Consider the following 15,783-nt stretch of genomic DNA (forward strand, 5'->3'; position numbering starts at 1 on the left):
TTGGTAGTAAAAAATGATAATGATGAACATAACTATATTTACATTACAGGTTTGTAGTAAGGACTAAATATGTTAAAACATGTAACATATCAGGGCCACCCATGATTAACAGCCACCAAACATCTATGGCACTTATAGAGGCCTTATGAAAGAGGCACTATGAGCACGTGTGTTTCTGCAGGTGAGGAAACGGACGCACACAGGGGCGAAGCAGCTTCCCCAAAGGCACAGGGCTAAAAGTGGTTATTTGTCTCCTTGTCACGGTGTTTGGAGGGAGGAATTCCTACATTAGGAATTTGAAGATGGTCAAACATGTGACACTGGACCCCAGCAAAGGGGGCAGACAGCAGTGTCATTGTCACATATGCTCACAGCGTAAGGAAGAGGACAGTGGACAGTCTGCAGGGCTACGCAATGGTTCAAGAACAGAGTGAACAGTCAGGGCCTGTGAGAGGCGGGTTTGTAGTAACAAGAAGGGGACTTGGCTCTGGTCCTTGCTGTGGTCATGGGGGTGAGTGGCTTGTATGTATAATTCTGCAGGCTGGCAGGGAACCAAAACCTACTACCCAAAGATAAGCAGGAACTGTGCCTGGTCCCCTGGTGAATTCGTGTCTTTGGCTAGGGGACCTTACCTGTGGGAGCAGAATGGGGAGGGAAACTTGTGGTCATTTGAAACTTGATTTTATCAGATGTCAAAGCAGCACTTAATATTGAACCCCAATTTCAGGGCTTACACCTCAGTGACCTAGTGTTGGTTAGGACCCAGGTATTCTGGGTCCAGGTCCAAGTGCATCTACACTATCCTGTATTTTCTAAAATTCAGACAAAACATTTTCTTTTGAACACGTCTTACATTCTCCATCTAAGACGTGTTTGTTCAAGCCTATCTCTTTGCCTGGAATTCCCTCTTGATTCTCAACTCGACTTTTGAGATCCTGTCTGCCAAGGTCTATCTCAAATGCCAGTTACTTGGCAAAGCTGCTTCGGTCAGATGTGGCCCCTTCTGTGTTTCCAGCACATTGTACGTGGAAAGAGCGTGCCAGAAAATCATGACTCAGTCTCTGACTTTGCTATTTGTTTGTTACATACTCTTGGGAAAATGAGCTTGATTACCCTTATTTTTCCCATTTTTCCAGCGGGGATAATAATTTCTCTTTGAGACGGTATTATAAGATTATTCTCGAAAACACATGTATGGTACTCCGTATTTAGAAGTCACACGATAAATATGAATTCCTTTATCTTAAATGACTTTGTATCTCTACTGACCCCGGTATTATTATGCTTCATACTATAATTACTTGTTTGTTTTATTCACTCCCACTAGGCCATAAACTTGAGAGATGGTATTTTATACTTTTATCTTTCACATCTTTGTCCCGGTTATTTGCTGCTCACCATCACTTCCAAAGTGAAAGGGTGGGCTGGGTGCGGTGGTTCATGCCTATAATCCCAGCACTTTGGGAGGCTGAGGTGGGTGGCTCACTTGAGGTCAGGAGTCCAAGACCAGCCTGACCAACATGGTGAAAGCTCATCTCTACTAAAAGTACAAAAAATTAGCTGGGCATGGTGGTAGGCACCTGTAATCCCAGCTACTCGGGAGGCTGAGGCAGGAGAACTGCTTGAACCCGGGAGGCAGAGGTTGTAGTGAGCTGAGATCACATCACTGCATTCCAGCCTGGGTGACAGAGTGAAACTCCATCTCAAAACAAAGAAACAAACAAAACAAACAACAAGAACAAACAAAGTGAAAGGGTGACCTCGGTTCTCATCCATCATGGAAGGACCTCTCAGTATGTACTACTCTGCAAAGCAGCGAGGCCAGCTAGGACAAGCACTTTGTTGTTCTCTTAGGAACACAGTTGTGTCAACTGCAGATAATGACTTTTATTCCTAAAACACACATGCCTGGGAGACATAGCACAAGAATATGAATCCATGTTATATCACATACATCGATATTATGGTGAAACTGACATATCCAACCCCAAACTAGGTTTAACCAGAGTAGTTTTCACAACCTGAAGAGGGGCAGGCATGACATGGAAGAAGAAAAGCAGGTGTCAAAAGATGAGTCTTGGGCTTCTACGGTAATATCTGTTTCTTTATCATTTTAACACATAGATTTGGGAGTGGTAAGAAAATACAACTCAAACATATTATTTGTGCTATTTACCCATGAATAATGTAAAATGTATGATAAAGAAATACGAAACTGTCATGGGAAAGAGAGGTTTGAAATTTCTAAAGATTGAAAAGATTTGTGTCACAGTGTTTATTCTTCATTAATTGTTAGAGGAATAAATGTATTAATTCATGAAGAGAATGAAAGACAGAATGTCAGGGCTTATTATATTTTTCTTATGCTGTCTCTGATAAAGTATATGATTTGGCATGAACGAGACATCTCATTTCTCTTTCTTTTAGTTTTTGATGAGTAAAATGAAAGAGACAGTAATTGGCTGTCTTTAAATGGTAGCATTGGCCATCAAAAATGGACCAAAGGGCATGATAAAGAGGGCACTGGGTTTTGGGGTCACTAAATGCTTGTCTCCAAATGAGTACAAAGTGGGAAAGAAATATTTCCTTGTGGTGTTAAGGTTTTAGAGGGGAGTGAGAATCACTGGCTAGCTGCATTAATTGGTTCAGCATTATGTAATGCTAATGGTTTTGAAGCCTGACTAAGAAATCTCAACTGTCAGGAAAGCTGCACAGTTGAAAGTAATTATGGAAGTTTGAAGGAATCCAAACCATTTTCATAATCCATTGGTTCTTGTCCAACCAGGGTATCCTCTTTTTTTTTTTTTTTTTTGACTATGTGAAATATTACGCAATTTGCTCTAAAAGTCTTAAATATAATTTGTCCAAATTTCTTCCCAACTCTTTCATAAGTTATCAGTTAAAAGTTTCCTTTCAACAAATGGATTACGCTGCAGAAATTACTGAAGCCACCTGAAATCCTTTTTGAAACAAAGCAGAGTAAATAATTGTCCCACTGCATAAATAGATAAATGATACAGGCTGCTGACATAATTTGCTACCTATTGAATTATTATCATTTCAAAGCTTATCAATCTTTTTTTCCCTGTTCCATTCTATTTTGCTAATGACAGGGAAGGAGCTAAGAACATTTGAATTAATTATGCAAATAAATTCGTATTAATCTTTCTAGAAGTTGGGGTGCTCATTTTAGTATCAGTAAAGCTATTTCCATGGCTGTTTGTGGAGATAATAGATGACAGAAAAATAGAGTATTATAATAGACTGGGAAAAATATCTTTGAATTACAACAAATACGATTTAATTTAGGCTTAACCCAGGACATTTCCGTCTGGTAGATGAAGGCTGTAGTTTTTTGGACCTGATTTATAGTCCGATTATGAATAGACATGGGAAAGAGGAACCTGGGGTGGGATGGAGCGTATTAATGAATTTTCATGCTTTTCCTTTTTTGCAAAAGTGAAATGTGTAATATTTAGAGTTATAAGTAAAATTTTGGGGAGGCTTATCAAGAGTCTTCAGAATCATTTTTCTAGAGCCGTTTCTGAGATGAGGATCAGCAGACGTCTCATCTGACTGATGTAATCTGGAGAAGCGGCTGCGGGCCTGACGAGTAATATTCTGCATTTCTATGCTGGGCTAGGGGATGGGGCAGGATTCTTGTGCAGACAGAAATAACTGGACAACCATTATCGCTTCAGGACTGAGCAGGGTAAAATAGAAGCCTGCCAATTATATGCTTGGAAATTCTCTTGGCCAAAAATCTTCTAGCAATAAAACTTTTGTGATAAGCCTCTTCTCCAAGTTGAGTATTCTTTTGTTATTAAAACTGCTTGGGAAGATATAGTTGGTTTAATGTTCTGAGGAAAACTAATCATTCATTACCAACTTCAAATAGAAAACGGAAATATTAGTAAAAGAGAATGAAGACTATGAACTAAACATTTCAATGAGTGTTCAATATAAACATAGTTATATTTTTGGAAGGGAAAGTGTGGAAAAGTGATAGAGTCATAATTACAAAGCCTACATTTTTCTGGCATACGGAAGAGTCAAAGATTTATGTGTTAATCTAAAATCTGACTGGTGTTTGCAGACCAGAGTGAACAGGGGCTGAATCTCTATCCATCTTTGTGTTCCCAGGGTCTAGCACAAGGGGCAAAGAGTAGGGGTTCCATGAATGATTGCTAGGCAGCATAAATCATTTTAAATTACAGGAAACCCTCAAGCCTGATTTTAGTCAATAATGCCAACCGCACTTCCTACTAAATCTTTTATTCATGCACTCAACCCCTTTTTCAATTGAGTTGTTTGAATTTCATCTCTTTTTGATACTATATTTATGAAGCCATGGAATCAATTATTTTGTTCTTAACATGCTTTTTGGTACCAAGATATTATACATGACAGTGAAAAAGGGGTAGAAAATCAATGTCAAGTAAATGACTTTGTGAGTGATTGACTACACGCTGAATCCAATGGATGCAATGTCTTACCCCCAAAGGCTAGAAAATTGGAGGACAGCATGAAGCTGCCCCAGAAGATAGGTTGATCCACATCTGGCACAGAGACTGCTGAGAAGTACACCTGTCCTGTGTCATTCATAGGCCCAAGGGGGAGTCCTATGAGGTCATTACTAACAGTGACACCCAGAAAGACTCTCTCATGCTGTCAATCACGGTTGGCTGTGCATCAGCTGATGGGTGCCCAAGTGTCTTACCTGGGTGAAGCAGACTGGGTCCATGTGGTTTAGGCTCTGTATTTCAAAGGAAAACACAGCGGCCTGGTAACTGAAGTGTCCATTGAGCAGTTTGTTGAAAATCAAGTAAACAACGCTATTTAAACAACAACCACCACCACCAACCTCTTGAATTTTTTAGTTTGTTATAAAGGTATCATCTCTATCTTCTGCCCCTATTGTATGGTTTTGAGAAGAGAGATGAGAAGGTATAAATTCCATGAGGCAGGGAGCCTTCGTGTTTTGCTCATTGCCGTATTTTCCATGGCCAACAGAGTGCCAGACATACAGTAGATACTTAAGCAGTATGTGTTGAGTGAATATTGGATAAGGTGAGAGAAAGATGGAAATAAGGCTGAGTATATGGCTGGGTAATCAATACTTGGATATATATTTTTTTCGTCTTATCTTGCAATTATTTTCTCTAATCTTTTAAACCTATTTTTTATGTACCTTATATGTTTAAGGTCCTATACAAGGCACTTTGAAGTTCTTGGAGAGTTTCCTCATACATTTGTATTAATTTACTTATTTATCCACTTAACAAATATTTGTTGTTCATTTAACAAAGTATGTATCACTATTGAATTTTTTTTCTAAAAATAAGACCATTTTAACTCTTATCCTCTAATGAAATTATAGTTTGGAAGCAAAGATCAAGCCGTAAAAAATAGTGAGAAGGATCTAAACTGATCAAAAAGATGTAATAACATGGGCCATTAACCCCACAAAGTAGCGTATTCCACTGAAGAATATTAAATTGTAGAAAGAACAGTGATATTTTATTATATCACCCGAGACACTGTCAAAGAATAGTTGATACCAAATTGGCTAAAGGAAGATTTAATCATAAGATCTTTTGAGAATAAAAAGTTTGAATAGATGATATAAAAATACAACTTTTGACTGATTTCATTGCAGTAGTTAATATAAATAGTTATTATGCTATGTGACCTAGAGCCTAGTAAAATAGAATTTTTTAGTCTTGAAGTTTCAGATTACCTTTATGCCTTAATAAGTTTAAAAGCTTAAAACATTTGACTTAACCAATATCAAATACCTCCTAATGAATATAAATGATTCAGGAAGAAAACAAGAATCCTAATAGATTCCCATTTGAAATTGGAAGGTACATTAAAGTCATTATGTCCAAATTTCCTATCTTCTGGAAAGGAAATTGAGGTCAAGAGAGGGCAAGTGACTGATTCAGCATTGCACATGTAGGATACATGACTTCTACTATAGTTTTCTCTGCACCATACAGCCATACTTCCATTGCACATTAATACACTAGCTTTCTAGTCCAACACAATCTTGCTTGACTTTGAACTGTCTAACTTAATGAATTTATCATGTTATTCCCATTTTGACTCTCAAGACCAAAGCTTTCCCCACATCAACAGGAATCTACCTGAACCCTATTTCCAGATAGGGTTTGTTTGAGTACAGTGAAATATGACTAGTTGGAAACTTACCTGAATTTAAATGTGATTGGCTCAAAGAGTGGCTTATGTCCTTTTTGTACTTTATTGGTGACATGTCAGTAAGAGGAAATCCAGTTTTATTAACCAAACCAAATGCTCCTCATCCTTGGAATGCCCCAAAGGCGTATTTCTTCTCATTTATTCCATTTGGGGAACCATGTCATAGATAAGGAGACTGAGGGCCACGGAAGGTCTTGGAGGAAGTGTGTGGCAGAGCTGCTGTTGAAATCCCAGGCTTCATCCTTCACCTAGGATGGGTGATTTTATGTGTCAACTTGGCTAGGCCATAAAGCCCAGTTTTGTTTGGTCAAATATAAATCCTAACATTGCTGTGGATGTATATTTTAGATGTGATTAAGATTTAAATCAGTAGAATTAAAGTAGATGACCCTGTGTGATTTGGGTAGGCCTCATCCAATCAGCCAATGGATTTAAGAGGAAAGACTAAGGTTTCTTGAAAAAGAAAAAAATTATCTTCAAGTGTTGAACATAGAAGTTCTGCCTGAGTTTCCAACTTGCTTCCCTGCAAAATTTGGACTCAAGGTCGCAACATTTTCACTCTTCCCTGAATTTCCAGCCTCGGGGGCTGATGCAGGTTTTGGACTTGTCCCTTCTACAACTATGTGAGCCAATTCTCTAAAGCTTCTTTCTCTCTATCTTCTATGGATTCTGTTTCTCTGGAGTACCTTGACCAATAGTCCTTGCATGCTCTTTCTGTGTACTTTTTGGTGTCCTAAAGCTAGACTTCAAAGTGAGAAAAAAAAAAAAAATCCGCTATGGAGACCATGAGCCCTTGCAGGATGACTAGCTGCAGAGCTGTGACTCCATTTGAGAGGAAGATACCCGGAGAGGCCAGGCCTTACCCAGAGATCAAGGTGGCAGCATTGGAGCCGAGTTTTGACAGGCGCAGTTGCAAATGCTCACAGGACAAGCAGCACTGGAAGAGAAATCACCAGAGCCCTCCACGAAGCCCCTGATGGGCTAGATTGGATTTAAGAACAACAGTATCAACAAAGAGCATTTTCAGGAAAAGAAGCTCTGCATTGCTTGTTTAATTAAAAAAAAAAAAAAAAGATATATGGGAAGACATTTTGCAGAATGCCTTTTTAGAAGGAAAAAAAAAAAAATTCCTCCTAGCCAAAGTAAAACATCAACACTCTTGAAAAGAAAGGAATTTAGATTCTGAACTAAATGGTTTAATAAGGGACAGATAATAAGAAGTGTGAATTGAAACTAATTGGTGTTTCAGATCACTGAACTGGTTGAAAAACCATTTGTGATGAGGTCTGTATAAGTTAACAGTTGCTTTTAAATGCCTAATTAAACATCGTTCTGTCCCTAGTGAGAATAAAAAAATGTATTGTTGCTCATTGCTCTATACTTAACCAAATGATTAAAGTGGGTAATCTGAACAGATTTATTTTTTGTGTGTGGTAAAAGCTCTTTTTTCCCCAGAGGAGGCTGATGTAGGTAGCCCTTGGACAATGACACATTGTGTCACATACAGATGAGAATGCCACCTCGCAGTGAGCATGCATAATGGGATAATGTGAGAAAAAGGCACGAGATTCTTGTTGAACAAAAGGAAAAATAAAGAGACAAGGTGAGAGGTGGCTGGGTCGTGGCTGATTTTTTTTTTCTCTCCTGGGAGTAATAATTAAAAGGGTATCAATAAGAGGATTTAAAAAATTATGCTATTTGGGCACTAAGGATTAAGGGCACAAGTGTTTGCAATGAATTATATTCAAGAGAGATCAAGGTTTAATACTTGTAATTTCATTTTACTGTGGGCTGAAGCCCTCTGGAATTCAATGAAAAGAGTATTAAGAGGATAGTGGGACAGATAGGGGACTGGAAAGGGGTCAGAAGGGCTTGCTCTGGGGCCGTCACCTGTGGAATCATTTTCTGGGTTTAGGGATGGAAAAGTTGGTGTGAAAATGGAGTGATTTCTGAAGGTAAGTGTCCAGGAGGAGCAGCCTACAAGGCAGAGGGAGTCTTACAGCATCGGCTTTCCTTCCATCTCCTCACTTCCCACCTCCTTCTCTTCCTCCCGCTACAGTTTCATGCCTTGGTGTAAAGCAGGCCATTTCTCTATGGTCTAGTTTTACACCCATAGCTGCAAAACAGTGAAAGAAAAAAAAAGTTTTTTCTGTAATTAACTTCCCTAAATGTTTCCAAGGTAGTTTATTTGACTCTGCCTGAGCATTAGGTCAGGGAAATATTTTTTTCTATAATTCCAGAAAACAAAACAAACAAGAACCCAACAACAAAGGTGTTAAGAAAAAAAAAAAAAAAAGAATCATTTAGATTTTTCAAAAATATATTCCAGTAAAAACTCTAATGTTACTTGTGCAACTCTTTATTGTGTGTGGAAACATCCTCTGATGGTGCAGGTGCTAGCGAGTGACTTCTTTGAGAGGAGGACATGAAGAAAGGTGGGGAAAAGGAGCCAGGAGCCGGCTGGAAAGATCAGGGTGAAGGAAGAGGTACTCACAAGGTTACCCTGTGTAGGCTTCACCTTCCTCTTTCTCCCACTCTCACCTTTGCTGAGAACCAAAGTCTTGGTGGCAAGTTCAGGTATTCAAGAGAATAATCTCTATCTATTATGTACGGAGCCTATATATTTATTTAGATTTGCATATTTGTGTGTATATTCATTACTGCCTTTTTTTTTTCCTTAAAGACAGAGTCTCACTCTTTTTCCCTTAAAGATAGAGTCTCACTCTGTCACGCAGGCTGGAGTGCAGTGGTACAATCATGGCTCACTGTAGCCTCGAACTTCTGGACTCAAGTGACCCTCTTGCCTCAGCCTCCTGAGTAGCTGGGACTACAGACACATGCAACCACATCGGGTCAATTAAATTTTTTTTTTAGAAGTGGGTTCTCACTATATTGCCCAGGCTGGTCTCAAAGTCCTGGCCTCAAGCAACCCTCCCTCCGCAGCCTCCCAAAGAGCTAGGATTACAGGTGTGAACCAACTTGCCCAGCCCATCTGTTACTTAATGGCATTTCCTTGCTCTGTTCCTCTAATCAGTCATTTGCTTCTAACAGCACTCATGGTTTCTTGTATATGATTTGCACTGATGTCTATTGAGTCGACCGATCAATAGCAGTACTGGCTTCTGAGATAGTTGGTTTTGCAGTCGGCCTCAGACCACGCCAGTCTGTTTTCCCTTCTGAAGTGGATTATGACATGGGTGCTTTGGCTATTCTACCTTCTTTTTTTTTTTTTTCCATCAATGCCTATTTATTTATTTATTTATTTTAATTTATTTTTTATTATTATTATACTTTAAGTTCTAGGGTACATGTGCATAATGTGCAGGTTTGTTACATATGTATACTTGTGCCATGTTGCTGTGCTGCACCCATCAACTCGTCAGCACCCATCAACTCGTCATTTACATCAGGTATAACTCCCAATGCAATCCCTCCCCCCTCCCCCCTCCCCGTGATAGGCCCGGTGTGTGATGTTCCCCTTCCCGAGTCCAAGTGATCTCATTGTTCAGTTCCCACCTATGAGTGAGAACATGCGGTGTTTGGTTTTCTGTTCTTGTGATAGTTTGCTGAGAATGATGGTTTCCAGCTGCATCCATGTCCCTACAAAGGACGCAAACTCATCCTTTTTTTATGGCTGCATAGTATTCCATGGTGTATATGTGCCACATTTTCTTTATCCAGTCTGTCACTGATGGACATTTGGGTTGATTCCAAGTCTTTGCTATTGTGAATAGTGCCGCAATAAACATACGTGTGCATGTGTCTTGATAGCAGCATGATTTATAATCCTTTGGGTATATACCCAGTAATGGGATGGCTGGGTCATATGGTACATCTAGCCTTCTTAACCACTGCTGGGTCCGCTGCTTTAAGCCAATGGGCCCACCTGTCTGGACATCGAGGTGTGACTTTACTTTGAGAAAGAGTACATTTTTTCTCAAATCCTAATTGAAGCCCCTATGGCTTAATTGAACACCCACCCCGCCAGCCCCCCGACAACTGTTGGAACAAAGACTCTCATAACCATTGTTTCAACTGTATTGTTCTGAAGCTTTATTTCCATCTTCCTCCATGCAGCAAAAGTCCCAATAAAGTAAACAGAAGAAAAGAGCTGGAGTGCTGAGACCAAGGGCTGAAGCTGGGAGACTGAAACAGTGCAGACCACCAGGGCATTACTCATTTCTCCAGCTCGGAACCGCTGTTGTAGCTGGGGTCTAATCTGGCCTGTGTCTGCCTCCTTCTTGAATAGCCCAGAGAATTCATCTAAACAGTCTTCCTACAGCAGCTGCCCACTCCAGGTGGTCAAACTGGAATTCCAGACCAGTGTTGTCTCCTGGCACATTGACATAGCAGCCAAGTTGATTGGTGCTGGGGCAGCCACAGTTGGTGTGGCTGGTTCAGGGGCTGGCATTGGAGTGGTGTTTGGCAGCTTGGTCATTGCTTATGCCAGGAACCTGTCTCTCAAGCAGCAGCTCTTCTCCTGTGCCATTCTGGGCTTTGCCCTGTCTGAGGCCATGGGGCTCTTCTGTCGAATGGTTGCCTTCCTCATCCTCTTTGCCATGTGAGGCTCCGTGGGGGTCACCTGCCTGTGCATGCTGCTGTGACTCCACGCCATTCCTGGTTCTGCAGTGTGCTAAGCTTTACCATTAAACACAACGTTTCTCTAAAAAAAGAAAAAAAAAAAAGAAAAGAGCTAGTGGAATGGAGGCTGTCCCACCCCCACCTCCCATGCCCAGGAGAAGGGCCTGCTGGCCTCAATCACACTGGTCACTCCGGCACGAGTGAGGAAGAAGAACCCTGTAAGGGCTGTATGGGAGAACGCGTCCCTCCTTCAACAAGGATGGCTTCCCCCTTTCAGTGTTGCTTCCCAGAGCCCGAAAGCACACCTGGACTCAGGCTCTCAGCCCTGGAGAAGCCGCACTGCCACTCTCCTGGAGTGAAAACAGTCTAGAGATGTGATCTACCCGAACAGCTTTAACATACTCCTCTACCGTATAGAAAGGAACAAGGGCTCAGCGACAAAACTGTTGGGAAGCCAAGAATCACAGGGTTAGTTCAGTCGTATGGGATTCAACACTGGAGGACAGTTTTGATTATATTTCTTTCACATTGTACATACTCAGTAGAGGCTGTGAAGGGTCTGAAGACCTTCTCTTCTGCCAGGGAAATGGAGGGCTTGATGACCAGGCCCTGGGGCGCTCAGCTGAGAATGACTCCTGCCATCAGGACCCACCTCTTGACGTTTCCCAGGAGCTGACATTTGTTCTCTCGCTTCCAACTTCCCTTTATTTCCCAGTGTTACACACGCTTTGATGATCGAGCTTCCTTTGTGATCTGTGCCCTGTGGAGTTCTCTCCAGACTAGATGAAGAGTTGAACAGGCTTAATAAATCATTAATATAATACAAAATATTTGAAACAATAATGCCACAATTTGACTACTAGATTATATCTAGACAGCTAGAGAGAAATTTAAATACTAAGGGAGTTAAGTGAACACTTTTACAACTAATATGATTTATTCATATATTTTTCAAAACAGTAGATGATAAAACAGATATGGAAAAATCCCAAATTACAAGAAGATTAAAAATGATTTCTCGCATGTTTTATTTTTAAACACATTTTTTCAGATACTATAGTATCTAGAGTTAATGATTTTTGTTATAAATTGCTAAACATGTTTAATTTCTAAATACGAAGTCAGAAACCTGTAAACCAAAGGTTTGTCATTTAAAACGATCAATTATTGTTTTAGACATATTTCCTTGAGAAGTAGAAACCTAAAATATACAGCAACTGTGCCTAGAATTGATGAAGCTGAAATTGGATGAAAATGAAGTTCATATGAGGAACATTTTTTAAAAATTTAAAAAATCAAGACAAATTGAATCTGTACTCACTCTTTTATATAATACTACAGTACTTGTGCTGATTAAAACTACAGCTAACTGTAGGGTAGAAGTTCCTTTAAATTAGAAAATAATTTCTATGAATTTCTAGTTGTTCCATGGCGAATAATTTAGAATACTAGGGTTTCCATGTCAGTAAATCTGCATAAGGACTGGAGTAGGTATCATGAGGGTATTTACAAATTATTCCTGTTTCTTGAGGTTTAAATTCTTATGGAATTCATACATGAACACTTTACAATGTGAAAGTGTGGGCTACTTTATCTCAGGTTATGCTCAAGGAAACAATTATGTGAGCTCCGTGCAAAGTAGCAGACATGGAATAAGTGGAGACTCATATTATTAAAAACATTAAATAGGCCTTTCCATCAACGAATCCAAGGGATGAAGCTCGAATATTTTCCCTTCAGAAGTTTCCTCTGCCCATTCTATACATTGCTATGCTTCCGCCCTTCCTCCTCACGGCTACAAACCAGAACATTCTTCCCCAAGGATGGCGTAGATCTCTCTATGCAGTGAAGCCTTTCTCCATGTCCATGTCCCTTGGTAGAATTTTATAATTGTTATAATTTTCTTTATTGTTTACTAACTGAATTCTTAGTTACCTCATGATTAGAGTTATTCTTGTGAATGCAATTTTCCTTCCCTTATATTTTCTAGTTGCTTTATTCCTGGAAAAATTTTGTCTATTTGTGTTGTCCCGATGTGTCTATATTTGCTTTTGCTTTATGGCTGACATGGATCTTTTTGATGAAAAAGTTTTCTAGGTGAGTGTATATTTTTATCTTCATAGTTATACCTCATCCACAGCTTCAAGCGAATGCCTTATACGTCCAAGTTAAGGAGCTTGCTCCAAAGGAAAAAGACACATATGGCTTGATTTCTGTTTTCTCTCCTCCTTCCATGTCATCAGCAGCTCACATCCTGCCCATGTGATATGTGAACAAACACCAACTTGTCTGTTTTCTGTTCTTTCTTTCTCCAGCCTCATCTGCCAAGCTAGAGTATATCTTTCAGGCATTCCTAGCTGCACTGTTCTGTGCTCATGTTCCAGGGAAGTTACATGTTAGTTCCCAATCGTCCTGATTTGATCTAAGTGGTTTTGTATCTGACAGTCGTGTAAGTTTGAGTCTTGACAGGTTCTGTGTCAACAGAGATTCACAGTGGGAGTCAGAGAGTGGCCCCAAAGATGGCCACACCCAAACTCCTGGAACATGCATGTTGCCCACCGTGCATAGCGAGAGGGCCTTTGCAGATAGAATTAAGGGTATTGTATTAGTCAGGGCTCTCTAAAGGGACAGAACTAATAGGAAAGATGACTGTATGAAGGAGAGTTCATTAGGAAAATTGACTCACATGATCACAAGGTGAAGTCCTACAATCTGTAAGCTGCGGAGCCGGGAAGCCGGTCCAAGTCCCAAACCCTCAAAAGTAGGGAAGCTGACAGTGTAGCCTACACTCTGTGGCCGAAGGCCTGAGAGCCCCTGGCAAACCACTGGTGTAAGTCCAAGAGTCCAAAAGCTGAAGAACTTGGAGTCTGATGTTCAATGCCAGGAAGCATCCTGAACAGGAGAAAGATGGAGGCCAGAAGACTTAGCTAGTCTAGTCCTTCCACGCTCTTCTGCCGGCTTTATTCTACCCGCACTGATAGGTGATTAGACTGTGCCTCCCCAGATTGAGAGTGAGTCTGCCCCTCCCAGTCCACTGACCAAATGTTAATCTCCTTTGGCAACACCCTCACAGACACACCCGGGAATAATACTTTGCAACCTTCGATCCAATCAGGTTGATACTGGATATTAACCGTCACAGGTATGGTTCTTGAAATTGGAAAACCATCGTAGATTCTCAGGGTGAGCCCATCTAGATACATGAGTGTGTCCAAGGGCAGAACCTTTCCCTCCGTGGTCACAGAGAGACATGACAATGGGAGCAGGGCTGGGGAGTGATTTGTTGTTGCTGGCTTTGAAGGTGGAGGAAACGGATCATGAGCCAAGAATGCAGAGTGTTTCTAGAAGGTGGAAAAGGTGGGCAAATGGGTTGTTTGCCTGAACCTCTAGAAAGAAGCAAGGCCCTGCTGACAGTGTTAACCCAGGGAGGCCCATGTCAAACTTCTGTCCTCCAAGAGTGTCATATAATAAATGTGTGTTGTTCAAAGTCCCTAAATTTATGGTAATTTGTGATGGCAGCGGTAGAAAACTGATACATTGAGGTATTGGTCTGCTTAGGCTGCCATCACAAAAGACCACAGACTGGGTGGCTTAAACAACAGAAATTTATTTTCTCACAGTTCTGGAGGCTGGAAGTCCAAGATCAAGATGCCAGCATGGTCTGGATCTGGTGAGGGCACTCTTCATGGTGGGCAGATGGCTGCCTTCTCACTGTGTCCCCAGGTGAGAAGCGGGTAGGAGAGGTATGCTGCCTCTCTTAGGAGGTAATTACGGTCAAATGAAGTCATAAGGGCCAGGCCACAATCATCTCTTAAAGGTCCTGTCTCCAAATACAGTCCCAAGAGGAGGTAGGGCTTCAACATATGAATTTTGAGGAAGCACAGTTCAGTCCATAGCAATCAATGTAAAATGTTTCAAAATTTGTTTTTTCTTCCCTTCAGTGCTGTGTGTATGTATGTATCTGTGTTTCAAGGGGTGGGAGACATGCACAGGAATAATTAGTACTTGTGATGATATAGATCTTTAAAATATTTTTAAATATTTTAACATATGATTTAAAATGTAAAAATGTTATAGTTTAGCTACAGCCACCCTGTATATTCTTTAAAAACACAATGAGTGGATGTTAAATACTCTCACCAAAAAATGATAACTGTGTGATATAATGTGTATGTTAAATAGATTTTACTATTCCACAATGTGTGTATACTTCAAAATATCATGTACATGATAAATACATACAGTTTTATCTATCTTATAAAAATTAATTTAAAAATTCAAAAAATTATATTTTGCATGTTAAACTTTTTATATAAAAATAATTTTATTTACAAAAATTTATAAACATTGTGCAGAGAGTTTTCTATGCTCCTCACCCAGCTTCCTCTATGTTCACACCTTATATAACCATAGTACAAGTAGCAAACCGAGGAAGTGAATGAGGATATGAGGCTATTGGCTGAATTACAGACCACATTAGAATTTTGCCAAGTATTCAAATTGTCCGTTTTCTGTTCCAGGATCCATTTCAGGATCCCATATCAAGTTTAATTGTCCTGTCTCATTAATTTCATCCAAATTGTAGCCATCCCTCACTTTTTTTGCCTTTCATGTCCCTGACAATTTTGAGGAGTATGAGTCAGTTATTTTGTTGAATGTCTTCAACCTGGATTTATTGTTCCTTTTATTTTCCAGGGAGGAATCTCCCAGTGTTTGTGCCACGTTTTGATCTGACTTAAAGCCGTAAACACAGCTGAAGCCGGGGCCATCCACAGAAGACCCAGTGTTCTCTTTCTCCAGGTGGGCATTTTGTATCTCTTAAGAGTCCTAGACGGAGCTACATCAGTAGACCTCTGCATTTAAAGGGAGAAATTCTCATCCGAGGATCCCGATTCCTCTACTGTACTGCAATTTCACTACTCTCTCCAAATATCTCCAAGCAAATTTAAAACAGCTGCATGCCCGAGAGTGCGAGAAATT

The 15,783-nt window shown here is 40.2% G+C and overlaps 1 pseudogene; it reads left to right on the forward strand.

Moving 5' to 3' along the window:
* Positions 1 to 159: 159 nt before the first annotated feature.
* On the forward strand, positions 160 to 10,827 carry LOC144336189 (ATP synthase F(0) complex subunit C1, mitochondrial pseudogene; annotated as a pseudogene).
* The last annotated feature ends 4,956 nt before the right edge of the window (positions 10,828 to 15,783 follow it).

Source organism: Macaca mulatta, chromosome 17 (assembly GCF_049350105.2).
Source record: "Macaca mulatta isolate MMU2019108-1 chromosome 17, T2T-MMU8v2.0, whole genome shotgun sequence".
NCBI classification, from domain to species: domain Eukaryota; kingdom Metazoa; phylum Chordata; class Mammalia; order Primates; family Cercopithecidae; genus Macaca; species Macaca mulatta.